This window comes from Amblyraja radiata, unplaced genomic scaffold, assembly GCF_010909765.2.
Source record: "Amblyraja radiata isolate CabotCenter1 unplaced genomic scaffold, sAmbRad1.1.pri S152, whole genome shotgun sequence".
NCBI classification, from domain to species: Eukaryota; Metazoa; Chordata; class Chondrichthyes; order Rajiformes; family Rajidae; genus Amblyraja; species Amblyraja radiata.
In genome coordinates this window covers 103,146-117,093 of record NW_022630138.1, presented here as the reverse complement: position 1 = coordinate 117,093, position 13,948 = coordinate 103,146, and the positions used below count along the sequence as shown (strand labels likewise).

The 13,948-nt window shown below is 43.9% G+C and overlaps 1 long non-coding RNA gene across 1 annotated transcript; it reads left to right on the top strand.

The window, feature by feature from the left end:
- Positions 1–1,065: 1,065 nt before the first annotated feature.
- Positions 1,066–8,936, top strand: LOC116969311. The gene is made up of 3 exons (XR_004410724.1): positions 1,066–1,152; positions 8,863–8,867; positions 8,927–8,936. It is a non-coding gene; the product is annotated as an uncharacterized LOC116969311 (long non-coding RNA).
- The last annotated feature ends 5,012 nt before the right edge of the window (positions 8,937–13,948 follow it).

The window sequence follows — 13,948 nt, the reverse complement described above, 5'->3', positions numbered from 1 at the left end:
TACGCACTATGTCCTGTATCTCCGGAGTGCTGTACTTGAACATTTCATTTTTAATGCTGTCTGGACCACAGGCTTTCTTTGAGTGAAGATATTTTATTTTTATGGTCAATTCTTCCAAAGTAATTGGGAAATTACTGCTTCGAATGTTTGGAGTTTTTACTTTGATATGAGAATAATTTAAGTTTATTTTATTTATTGGGTTGTCTTGTATATAGATTTTTGAGATGTGCTCTCTCTCTGTCTCTGTCTCTCTCTGTCTGTCTGTCTGTCTGTCTGTCTGTCTCTCTCTCTGCCTGTCTGTGTCTGTCTCTCTCTCTCTCTCTCTGTCTGTCTCTCTTTCTGTCTGTCTCTCTCTCTGTCTGCCTCTCTCTCTATTTGCGGGATGTACACAGCCACATTGGACGTTGAGACGGGGCCCGTCTGTGGGACAGGGGCTCCCGCTGGCTGCCTTGCTGTTCCAGCCAGTCCCTGAGGTCAGGTTCGAAACTCCTTCTCTAAGATCCTCCATTCTGATTTTAAATTTATCACCCAAATGTTTCTTCTTCCAGATTAAGGCTTTGGCGACGGCCTCCTGCACACGATCAGTTGGTTCACCCTCCAGGTACAACTCATCCAGATTTTCCAGGCTGTTTTGGTAATGTCCAATCAAAATTTGCCGTGTTTGCTTTGCCCAGGTTTAAGGACTAGAGGCCAATTTTTGTAATGTTTCCTGGGTGGGATTTGTCGGTTTTACAAAGTGTGTTAACACCTTTGCCTGCTTCATGATACCCGAAGGGGGTAGGCTCCGCTCTTGCAGAACCCTCAGATGATGCGGAGTCTGGGCCATTTTATAAATAACTAACAGCGACTGCAAAGGAATCTCTTGGCCTCGGTTGATTCCTGTGTTGAACGCCATTCACATTATTATTGTTGCTAAACACCCGCTCTACCCACACTACCCTCTACATGTTGTTATTCATTGCTGGCTTAGTTAGTAGTAAACTATAATGCAATATAGGGTTAACACCAAGGTGCTCACCAAGTCTTTGTTTTTTTCCAGCTTGCGGAGACCCTTGCCGAACTCTTCCGACTGGGCAACGATTTTCCAGTTTCGCTATCGCTGTAGCTTCAGCAGGGAAAGAGATCTACTTCTAGCCGGTAAGGGGTTTTAAGGTATGTCCCTCCCTTTCTGTGTTTGCCCCTCCCATGTGCTGAGTCCTAGTGTTAAGTTTCAATTAGCTTCAAACAGATGACAACATAAATGTTAGTAATACAGTAACGTCTTTATTTTGCCAAGTGGTTGTGGGAGTCAACTCTCACAGTATGTAAAACACAGACTACAGAGTCTCTCTTTCTCCACACACAGAGGTAATGTTCAAACATATATATTTATACCCTAATAATCAGAGCCATAATGTAACACAGTACCCCAGAGTCCACCAAACCAACTGAATGGCCAGCAGCTCCCATTTCCTTCATTGTACCCATGCATGTCACTGCCAACCGTGCGGATCTTTTCAATTTCTTGGGAAATATTGGTAGCAAGGTTAGTGATATTAGCGGATTCATCAGGGATTATAGGCGCAACACTCTCGTCTTATTATAGCACAGGTGCCTCCTTGTTGATCTTTGTAGATGGCTGTCTTTATGCAGGGGTTTGGAGAAAAAGGCTCAACATAGGTCAGTTACTGCAAAGTTGTTGGTTTCCGCCGGAATAAATGACAGAATAATATTGGTGTCAGGTACTAAAGGAGCAATAGGGATGACTATTTTTTAATAGCTCTCAAGTCTTAGTTAAAACACCATTCATTACGTCTCCCACTTTCGGGATTGGCAAAATAGGAGTATTACAGGACTTTGCTTTCACTAATACTCCGTGTTGTAATAAGATACTATGACCATAGCTATTCCTTCTTCAGCTCCGGGGCCAGTCAATATTGTTTTAAACATGGCAAGGCAGCACCCTTTTTTAAAGTCACTTTATGTTTCAGGGGCTGACTGCACTATCCCACATGTTCTTATGCTTTGCCCATAGTTCAGAGGGTACTTGGACCAGAGCCATTGGTAACCTTGGCGGATCCTCAGTAGGCGGCCTGTTGCTTTTCAAAAATAATGTCCCATTCCTTTCTGACCCTTGTGATCTGTGTCATTGGCAACTTGAAAACATGAATAGTCTGTTTATCCTTCACCATTTTATCATTTTTCCTATTTTTTTCGCTGTTGCTGGAGGCCTAGTAGCTCCAGTTAATTATGACTCAGAGGTGTCCCCCATCTCAAATCGATCCATTGGGTTTTAGAGAGGTGGACCATTATTCTAATCCCAGGACCTCAAATAACAAATAAGGGGTCACTGCTAATGGCTTCAAGTTTATTCAACCAGGGGGAGCCTCGTTCCTGGTATCCGGGATCAGGGAGGCACGTATATTATTACGTGCAATGTGTTTGCGTAGGTTTCATTTGCAGGTTTAACAAGATACTGTAAATACTGGCCATTTTAAAAATGTTTTGTATGGCTTCCTTTAACCTCCAGTCTTGCAGGTGGACGCCCAAGTTCATACTTCCTTTATCCAGTTTCCAATCCTTTTGCAATAGTGTATCCAACGAGGATTATTTTCCACCTTCACTGCTGTAGGTATAGTCAGTAGTACTTGCAAGGGCTCCTTCCCCATTCTCCCAATTCTTCCCATCCCAATTTCTTATCAGTTTGGATCTCCTGGTTGCAAGGATTCGCTGTTATGTTTAGTTGATAGTGGTTTCTGTAAGACGGACAAGGTTCAATTGATTGCTGTGCATATGTAATTAATTCATCACTAAGGGCCTGTCCAATCTCAGTCAAGGCTTTACTTAAACTCTTTAACTACTTACAAGGCAGACCCTTTAAAAATAGGACATTATGAAGAAAAAAAAACATTTCAAATGAACGTATTTTTTTCTGAGATAAAGGCGTGACCAATTCTCATCCAACACCTCAATCTAAATCCGCATGGCCAGTGTGCAATTCAGATCTCTCTTGAATTCAATAAAAAAGGTAAGACATAGGAAGAAATCAAAACTTCAAATACCAGGTCACAAATCCTAATGCCAGGTCACGCAGCAAAGAAAATGAACAGTCCTCTTTGCTGAGCCATATCCGCTGTTTAATAAACGTTGAGAAGATAGAGAAGAAACAGTTAATTTCCACATAGATCGCCAATGCCTTTCCAAAGAGCATAGGAAACAAAAATAACTGTGTGCGGCTCCACCCCCACACAACTGCAACTTCGGAGAGACACTATCTTTTAAACAGAGTGGTGAATCTGTGGAATTATCTGCCACAGAAGGGAGTTGTGGCCAGTTCATTGGCTATATTTAAGAAGGAGTTAGATGTGGCCCTTGTGGGGAAGGCAGGGTACGGGATACTGAGTTGGATGATCAGCCATGATCATATTGAATGGTGGTGCAGGCTCGAAGGGCCGAATGGCCTACTCCTGCACCTATTTTCTATGTTTCTATGTTAAACCACATGAGACTCTACAAAGATTTATCACGTAAATGAGCAAGCTCATTCAATGACATCCTATTTGGTCTGAATTATAGGATTAAATCAACATTCACCTATTCAACAATCACCCGGTTCCACAAACAAGTAACAGTCTTTAAACTCACTCACTATTCACCCTATTTTCTGTGACATTCACTCACAAATTTCCACACCTCACGCAATATGCTGAATCTCAGATGTTCACACACTTTAAAGCAATACATTCTCACTTAAGAGTAAAATACAGTCCCTCTCCTCTCTCCTTTCCCTCCTTATCAGCATGTGTAAGGAAGTGTATATAGTGTAAAAGAACGGGCCAGAGGCCCGTCAAAGGGTCAATGGGGCAGTCCCCTTGTTTAAAATGATATTTTTACATGGCAAAACATTACATTAATAAACTTTACATTCCCTTGCCTGACAGAGCCATTCTGCCCACTAGAATCTTTGGTTCTCTAGGGACCAATGTGCAGAATTCGTAATCTGCTGTGTGGGCAGTAATGTCAGTGAGGGCATTCCCCCGGGAGACTTTGGTGTGGCCACTTGTGTGGGCATTGCACTTAATAATGGCCAGTTGGACTGGGAGGACTAAGGCGTGCAGTAGCTGGTGCAGTAGCCAGCGCTGTTTTTAAGTTGCGAAACTCTTCTTGTTGGAGTGAGTGAGAGAGAATTGCTGCGGTGTCTTGGCAGAGACACCAGCAACAGTAGTTTAATGTATCCTTCGTTCCACAGATGCTGCCTCACCCGCTGAGTTTCTCCAGGGGTAAATAATATTATAAATATCTCCTTATTTACTGAGGTAAATCTCCACATAAACTATACATCTGGGGATAAAACTGGGGTACATAAAATTATAAACATCTCTCAGTGCCCCCGCAAGATGGGAGGAAGCGAGGGTCATGTCTCCCAGTCTGATCTGTGAATAACACTGAACACATGACTACTAAACTGTGAGTGGTTTTACTGACCTGTCAGTGCCCTTAATGTGGTTTCAAAATATAGTTTGGAGATGCTAAAGCTGCATTGCCTAATTAAAGTTGCCTTGCCTAATTAAAGTTGTCTTGCCTTCTATATAATTAAAATTCTAATCTTGACCATTTCCTGTTTGCACTTTATATTGATTTTAGAGAAAACGCTACCACGTACGGCTGTGAATTTTGGCCATCTTACTCAGAGTGCCCCTCCGCTCATCAGGTGCCGAGGATTTTTCCCATTCATGAAAAATAAAATGGTTATTAGTGTTTAAAAAATATTGAGATTCTTTCTCCTGTCAATCGCGCCACGAAGGCCACGCCCCTTCCGGTGGGGGGGGTGGAGGGACTATAAAATCCAGAAGTGTGGGTGTGGCTCAGTCTCTGCAAGATATAGGAGGGAGAGGTCACGACTCGCTCTCTTTAGTGACCTTGCATCCTGCTTGAAATGGTAAGAAACTGCACTTGGATTTGGTGGCCTTGCACCCTGCTTGAAGGGGAATTTCAAGGAATAGCCATGAGTAAACTGCCAGCCCACTGGCCGTGAGTGAGTGAGCTGCCAGCACAACAGGCTAGAGTGACTGAGCTGCCAGCCCAAGAATCCATTTGGCCCACAATGTCCATACTAGCCCTCTGGAAACTAGCCCCAATAGCCCACAACACCCATACCAGCGCTCCAGAAAGCCCCCCCCCCCCACTGGCCACCAATATTGGAATTGGTGGAGAGGTGGAATATTGCGTTGGGTGACCAGCCCTTCCATGTGATGCTGGGACCCAATGGGTCCCACTTAGTCTAGTAATTAATAAACTCCTCCTCTCCCCTCTTTCCATCTCCATCTCTCCCCCACTCTTCCCCCTTGCTGTACATAATCAATAAACCCCCGTCTAAGGGGAGTAATCAATAAACTCTCTGTCCACCCTCCCTCTCTCCACATCTCTCTCTCCCCCTTGACTTCTCCTTTCTTAAGTACCAAGGGATGTTGGCCATCAGACCCTGGGGATTTATCAGCCTTCAGTCCCATCAGTCTACCCAATACCATTTCTTGCCTAATGTGAATTTCATTCAGTTCCTCCGTCACCGTAGATCCTCTGGCCATTAGTACATCTGGGAGATTGTGAAGACAAATCCAAAGTACTTGTTCAACTCGCCTGCCATTTCCTTGGTCCCCATAATAAATCCACTTTTTTTCAGTCTTCAAGGGTCCAAATTTGGGCAACTAATTTTTTCCTCTTCACATAACAAAATAAACGTTTACTATCCTCCTTTATATCTGTGGCCAGCTTGCCTTTGTACCTCATGTTTACTCCCCGTATTGCCGTTTTAGTTATCTTCTGTTGCTGTTTAAAAGTTACCCAATCCTCTGGCTTTCCGCTCATCTTTGCTATGTTGTACTTTTATTTTTATGCTGTCCCTGACTGCCCTTGTAAGCCACGGTTGCCCCTTACTCCCCTCGGAATCTTTCTTCCTCTTTTTGATGAACCAATCCTGCACCTCCTGTATTATTCCCAGAAATACCTGCCATTGTTGTTCCTTCGCCTGTTAAGGTGCAAGCCATTCTTTTTGTCCAATTCGCCCTTCCCCCAAAGCAGATCCCAGTGGTCTAATAATCTAAATCCCTGCTCCCTGCACCAGTTCCTCAGCCACACATTGAGATCCTCTATCTTCCCTCACCAGCACAAGGAACTGGAAGCAAATCGGAGATAACCACCCTGGAGGTCCTGCTTTTCAGCCGCCTTCTGAGTTCTCTGAAGTCACGCTGTAGAATGTCTTTCATCTTCTTCCCGACGTAATTTGTGCCGACATGCATTACCACTTCCAGCTGCTCACCTTCACCCTTGAGGATGCTCTGCAATCGGTCCGTGACGTCCTGGATCCTATTTTTTTAATTTAACCTTTATTTAACTAGGAGAAGTCTCATTGAGATTAAAAATCTCTTTTACAAGAGAGTCCTGGCCAAGACAGGCAGCAGCACAGTTCCACAGTTACAGACAATAATTTAAAAACAACAGAGAACATACAAATAGAGTCACAGTCAGATCATCATCAAACAAAGCATGTACAGACAGAAGAGCCCGCTTCAACATCACTAAGAAGGGATTTAAATCTGTTTAGAGAAACCAGCTCCTTAAGTTTCAGTTCATTCTGCAGCTGGTTCCAAGCGAAGGGAGCAGCATAACTAAATGCCCTTTTCCCCAGTTCAGTACGGACTTTAGGTACAGTTCGTAAGAACAAGTCCTCAGAGTGGAGCTGATAAGTTTCTGTGCTTTTTCGAATGACATACATCTGCAGGTATGAAGGAAGAACACCGAGGATAGTCTTATAAATAAGGATATGCCAATTATGGAGTCTGCGGGTGGACAGGGCAAACCATCCAACTTGAGCATACAAAGAGCAGTGGTGCGTGAGGGTTTTAAAATTAGTAACAAATCTCAGTGCTCCGTGGTAGACCGTGTCCAAAGACTGTAGGCATTTTGAAGATGCATTCATATATAAAACATCATCATAGTCCAACACAGACATAAACGTTGCAGCAACAAGTCTTTTTTTGGCTTCAAAAGAAAAACAAGATTTGTTTCTAAAGTAAAAACCTAATTTTATCTTTAGTTTTTTCACAAGTTGCTGGATATGAGGTTTAAAAGAGAGAGAATCGTCAATTATAATTCCCAGATATTTATATTGAGACACAGATTCAATCACAGAGCCCTGCAAAGTGGTGATAGGAGGGAGGTCTGAGGGCTTTGATTTAGCTTTAGTGAACAGCATGAGATTTGTCTTGTCAGCATTTAAAACAAGTTTGATGCTGTGTCTGTTTGTTTTACAAGTTTTGAATCACACAGGTTACGTTGCACAGTGTTAAAAGCAGTTTGGAGCTGACAGAGAGCCTGATTTGGGGTAGACGCAGAGCAATATATCACTGTGTCGTCAGCATAAAAGTGAAAATTTGCGTTCGGAGCTTTATGATCTAGACTATTAATATAAATAGTAAATAATAAAGGTCCTAGAACCGATCCCTGTGGCACACCCTTGGATACATTAAGAGAGCTAGAAGTAATACCTTCTACTCGCACACACTGGGATCTGCCTGATAGATAGTTTTTAAACCAACAGACAGCTTGATCAGACAAACCGATGCTGCATAGTCTTTGTAACAATAAGGCATGATCCACAGTATCGAAAGCCTTTGATAGGTCAACGAAAAGGGCTGCACAGTGTTGCTTATTGTCTAAAAAATCAATAAAATCATTTACTACTTTTAAAGCAGCTGTTGACGAACTATATTTGTTCCTAAAACCAGATTGAAATTCAGATAAAATACTGTTAGTTGATAAAAAAAAGTCCTTCAGTTGTTGGTTTACAATGGATTCCAGCACCTTAATTAAAACAGACAGTTTGGAGATGGGCCTATAGTTGTTTAGCACAGTGGGGTCCCCCCCTTTTAACAGTGGGAGAACAAAGGCAGATTTCCAAATAAGGGTAATTTCGTTTGTCTCCAGGGATAGATTAATAAGATAAGTCAGAGGCAATGCAATAAAATCAGCGGCTAACTTTAGGAAGTAAGGCTCAAGGTTGTCTGGGCCTGCCGATTTTTTTGTGTCTAAACATCTCAGGGCCTTATGCACCTCTAAAAGTGTAACGGCGTCAAAAGTAAAGGCTTGTCCCTCAAAAAAACAACTACTATCAGAACAAGCAGAGGAGCCTTGAGCTGTGTATTGAGAGTTGAAAAGTGAACCAGAGGCAATGAAATGCTCATTAAAACAACCAAGCATGTCAGCCTTTTCATAAATTTGGGTAGTCTTTAACAATGCATGGAGGTAGCTCAATAACATTTTTTTTCCAGTTATTGATTTAATGGTTTTCCAAAATTTCAACGGATTGTTTAGGTTATTTGAAGTTTCAGTAAGGAAATTATCAGCTTTGGCCTTTCTAATTGCTACTGTGCTTGCATTTCGCAGCTGCCTAAAGAGCAACCAGTCTGATCCAAGACCAGTACTCCTGGCTTTAGACCATGCCACATTGCGCTCATGGAGTAAAATGGATAACTCTGACGTAAACCATGCATTATCCCTCCCCCTTATTCTATACTTCCTAAAAGGAGCGTGCTTGTGAACAATTTCAATAAAACCATCATAAAATAATTTCCAGGCATTTTCAACATCAGGAATTACATTAACTTTCTCCCAGCCAAAGAAAAACAGGTCATGAAAAAATGCTTGCTCCACAAAATGTTTCATGTCCCGCTTTATGATGACACGCGGTTTGGTTTTAGGAACTTTTGTATTTCTAACTGTTGCAATGTTAAATGTTAAAATTGTACAAGGCATTGGTGAGGCCAATTCTGGTGTATGGTGTACAATTTTGGTCGCCTAATTATAGGAAGGATGTCAACAAAATAGAGAGAGTACAGTGGAGATTTACTAGAATGTTGCCTGGGTTTCAGCAACTAAGTTACAGAGAAAGGTTGAGCAAGTTAGGGCTTTATTCTTTGGAGCGCAGAAGGTTAAGGGGGGACTTGATAGAGGTCTTTAAAATGATGAGAGGGATAGACAGAGTTGTCGTGGATAAGCTTTTCCCACTGAGAGTAGGGAAGATTCAAACAAGGGGACATGACTTGAGAATTAAGGGACAGAAGTTTAGGGGTAACATGAGGGCGAACTTCTTTACTCAGAGAGTAGTGGCTGTGTGGAATGAGTTTCCAGTGAAGTCGGGGGAGGCAGGTTCGTTTTTATCATTTAAAAATAAATTGGATAGTTATATGGACGGGAAATGAATGGAGGGTTATGGTCTGAGCGCAGGTATATGGGACTAGGGGAGAATACGTGTTCGGCACGGACTAGAAGGGTCGAGATAGCCTGTTTCCGTGCTATAATTGTTATATGGTTATATGGTTAATGCCAAATAGTTTAGCGCAGGGAATCAACATACAGATAATATGGGTTAAAGGTGAGTGAGGAACATGATGGCCACCTTTCCGTACAGAGGGTGGTGTTTCTATGGAACGAGTATCGAAAGGATATTGTTGAGGCAGGACCTATAAGAACATTCTAGGTACAATTTGATGGGAACAAGGATAGCAATGGTTGGACGGGGTGTGGGGGTGGAAAACGTGAGCAGGGGGACTAGTGTAGATAGAGCATTTAGTTCGGCATGGGGAAGTTGGGCAGATTGGCCTGTTTCCATGTTGTGTGACTCTACGATTATATGGCGATTACACGCATGAACATTTTATATTCCCTTCTAGAACCCGGTCCCCACCACCATTCCACCCACCCATCGGACACCCAGCGACAAGGAGACAGTTATTGGAAGTGATTAGAATAGTTTATTTCTGGTCACTATGAACAGCCTGTTTCCTGTGTGATTCACGCACAAGGTGGTGTGACAGCGCGCTGTTTTCCCGCGACTTACAATATCTAGTATTACTGCACCCGGACAATATTGAGATTACGTTGTGTAGAAAGGAACTGCAGACGCTGATTTGTTTCATGTGAACGCTTGGTTGTATACGGCAGCTTCTGAGTTATATAATTCGCACACCCGGATAACTCCTGAACACATCGGTTTAAGATGCATACATCTGTTCAATGTTCTACTACATTTATAACTAGACTGGGAATACTAATGTTTCAATGATATGATTAATTTCACAATGAAATTCACGGGGTATGTAACCATGGTCTTCAGCTGCTCTCGGAACATTCTCTGGGTCAGGACATAAATACACGTGTTGGTGCAGGTACTCAGAGCCTGGAGCTTAAACGAAATTGTCTGAAGATCATTGCCCGCGAAATTCTCAGCGCCTAAAACACGCTCAGCCACAACATATACAACCATTGTGCTCCACAACGCGATGAAACTGCCAGATATGCTGAAGAGTAAAACGATGGATTTCCTCCGGCTCTCCATCTCCGGATCCTTGCCATTCTCTCCACTGTTGCAGCCCCGGAGCAATCTGCGGACTCTACCAGAGACTAGAATGTATCTGGCGGTCAGTGAATTCACCAACACAAACAAAACGAACGGGAGACAAACAGTTACAGTAAAGTACATCAACTCAAACGAAGTCCATGAAGGTGAGGTTAAGAATGACTGTGCCCAGGTACACCCTCTGGGTTTATTTTCGGTAATATATATTGATTCGACTGTAAAATACCACGGTACGTTTAATAAACAGCTCAGAGCTATTACCGTTCCGATAACAACACTCGCCGTTCGCTCGGTGCAATATTTTGTTTTCAGCTTTTGACAACAAATGGCCACAAACCGATCAAACGTGAACCCCACTGTGAACCAGACAGAGATTGTTGTGGCTGCGCAGTCCAGGGTCCAGTTGACGGAGCACACGGGGGTGATGGTGAAGAACGACAGCGGGAAATACATTTCAACAATGGCGCCTATTATAACATCAGTGATGAGGACCATGAGGTCGGCCGCTGCCATTCCCACCAGGTAGCGAGTGATGCATTTGGAGAGACCGCACTTTCCCCGGGACAGGGTCACAATCGTCACCAAGTTAACTGCGAAAGAAGGAACGAATGATGTTACAGTGTGTGGCGTTCGCAAAGAATACCCTGAACTGAAAGGAGTTCCGAGTGACATTTACTACTGAGTTTCAAGAATAAATGACATTACAAGTCATATCATCAGTTAGATAATGAAAAGATACGTGATACACACAGCTCGCGGGATCCGGGTTGGATCCGCTCCTCTGACTCTGGCTGTCCGCCGGTTCCTTATCCAATCGAGAGATCATTCTGTATGTTAGCTGGGTGCTGTAATTGACTTCGCAATGCAGATGACAAGTGTTCCGGTGGCAGTGTATGGATCAGTGAGAGGGAGTAACCTGCAGGGTTAAAGTAAATCGGAAAGTCGCCGAAGGATGACGTTGTTCATCTTTGGGAATTGATAAGCTATATAGGCCGTATGTCCTTGTTACCGGAAGATAAAGGTTGTTATTGGAGCACAATGTATGGAGAGAGGTAGAGTCATTCCGCGTGTAAACAGGCTCTTCGGCCCATCTTGCCCATTCCCCATCTACTCTTGTTCAACTGCGCATGTTTGGCCCAGATCTTCCTAAACCCTTCCTATCCATGTACCTATCCAACACTGGGTCAATGAACACAACCGCCAACCACAGTTTGTGAAGACCAGAGCCTGTATCTATGGCAGTGACAGTTCAATTTGAAATTGTTCCACAGTTTCCAGTCCTGCAACGGTTGGACTAATTGCAAAGCAATATTCACAAGGTTCTTTACACCGCAATTTTCCTGCTATTCCCCATTGCCTATTCACTCTGCCCTGTAGCCAACGCACATTTATCCTGGCCAGTGTTGAACTTCCTTCACACGACACAATCCAACTGCACCTTCACCCACCCCAGTCCTCCCAACATATTCACTCTGCTGTGTCCACCGCACACTCAACCTGCCCAGCCTCCAACCGCCCCGTATCACTCTGTCCAGTCCCCACCTGGCTTCATATTGCTCAGTCGCCACTGCATATTGACCCTGCCGAGTACCAACCGCACCGTCACACTTCCCCCTGTCCTGTCCCCACTGCACCTACACCCTGCTCATTACCTATCGCAGCTTCCTCCTGCACAGACCTCACCTGCCTTCATCTTCCCCATACTCCACAGCTCCATCGTCGTACCCAACACCCATTGCACCTTCACCCGGCGAAGTTCCTACCGGGCCTTCAAAATTTGGTTGGTTTATATGTTTGTAGATGACACCAACATGGCCGATGTACACAGCCGAATAGAGATCAGCTACAGCAATGGACGGCGAAATGACAGATGGTGTAACATTGGAGCTGTGCGAGGTCTCATGGGAGGTCGGACGTGATATACAATGAATGACATGACCATTATCAGCAGTGATTAACGGAGGCACCTTGGGGTCCAAGTCCAGAACTCTCTGAAAGTAGCAACACAAGTAGATAGCGTGGTACATGAGGCACGCGGCATATTTGTCGACATTGGTCAGCACATTCAGTATAAGAGTCAGGGCATCGTGGAGCAGCGCTGTAGGACTTTGGACAGCATTTGGGGTATTACGTGAGTTCTGGTCGCCCCATTACAGGAAGGATGTGAAGGTTTTAGAGAGGGTACAAAGGTTACAAGAATTATGTCTATATTATCGGATATTGGCTACAGGGAGCAGTTGGAGATAATTGTATTGTATTTTTTCTGGAACGCTGAATGTTGCGGGACGACCTGACAGACGAATAGAAAACAGGAACCTTTTTCCAGGATAGAAAAATCAAATACTAGAGGGAATAGCTTTAAGAAGGGCAAAGTTTAAGGGAGATTTTAGGGGAATGTTTTATACACAAAGGCTGAGTGCCTGGAAAGCGCTGCCAGGGTGGAGGTCTGTGGTGTTTTTCGGGCCAGGTAGGATAGTGGTGTTTCAGACACTTTTGAATACACCAATAGATTTACAGAAAATGGAGGGATATGGGTTATTCGCACGCAGATAGTAGTTGGCCTTGGCATCATGTTCGACACTGACATTCATTGTGGACCGAATGGCCTGTGTTGTGATGTACTGTTAAATGCGCTATGTTTTGTTTTTAATTATTTCCTGTCACCACCCGACTACTACCACTGGCACAACTTTATTTAATCAAATTCATCCCAATTGGATCCTGTGCACTCCTATTACTCTTGCCCTTCCACTCTTTTTTCTCCCCTTCCTTTGACGTAGAGGCACCCATGGTGCCATGAACTTGGCTGCTGCTGCTTTCCCCTGATAAACCATCTCCCCCAACAGTTTACAAAATGGCATATCTGTTTAGGAGGGATATGACCACAGGGGACTCCTGCATTACCTGCCTACTGCTACGCTGGTTAATGGCCACCCGTTCCCATTCTGTCCGCTTTTACCTGCGATGTGACCAAGAGAATGGAGGGATATGGGCGATGCGCAGGCAGATAGGAGTTGGCCTTTGCATCATGATCGACACAGACATTGTGGACCTAATGGCCTGTTTTGTGCTGTACTGTTCTATGATCTATGTTTTGTTTTAAATCGTTTCCTGTCACCACCTGACTCCTACCATTGGAACAACAATGTATCTAATTCTTCCCAACTGGATCCTGTGTGCGCGAACCTTCCAGGCCAGTCTACCATGCGGACCCTGTGAAAGCAATGGATAAACTACAAAAACACATATAGACAACGTTTCTCGGGAACAAAGTCATGTTGTCTATTTATAATCAGTGTTTATCTTTCCAAATACCGATGAGGCGTATAGCACTAATTTCCCTCAGGCAACTTTACCACCACCGATATCAGAATGACCCGACTGCAGTTCCCTGCATGCATTCTACATAAAAGACAGGCATCACTTCAAGGTCAATATCAACTTGTTCCCTTGCTGCCCACGTTCATGTGGCACAGATGCGCAGTAAACTATCTGCAGAGTGAAGCTTCAGTGCGGTGGGGACTGAGCCGGGGGAAGGCGCCGGCGGCACTGGGC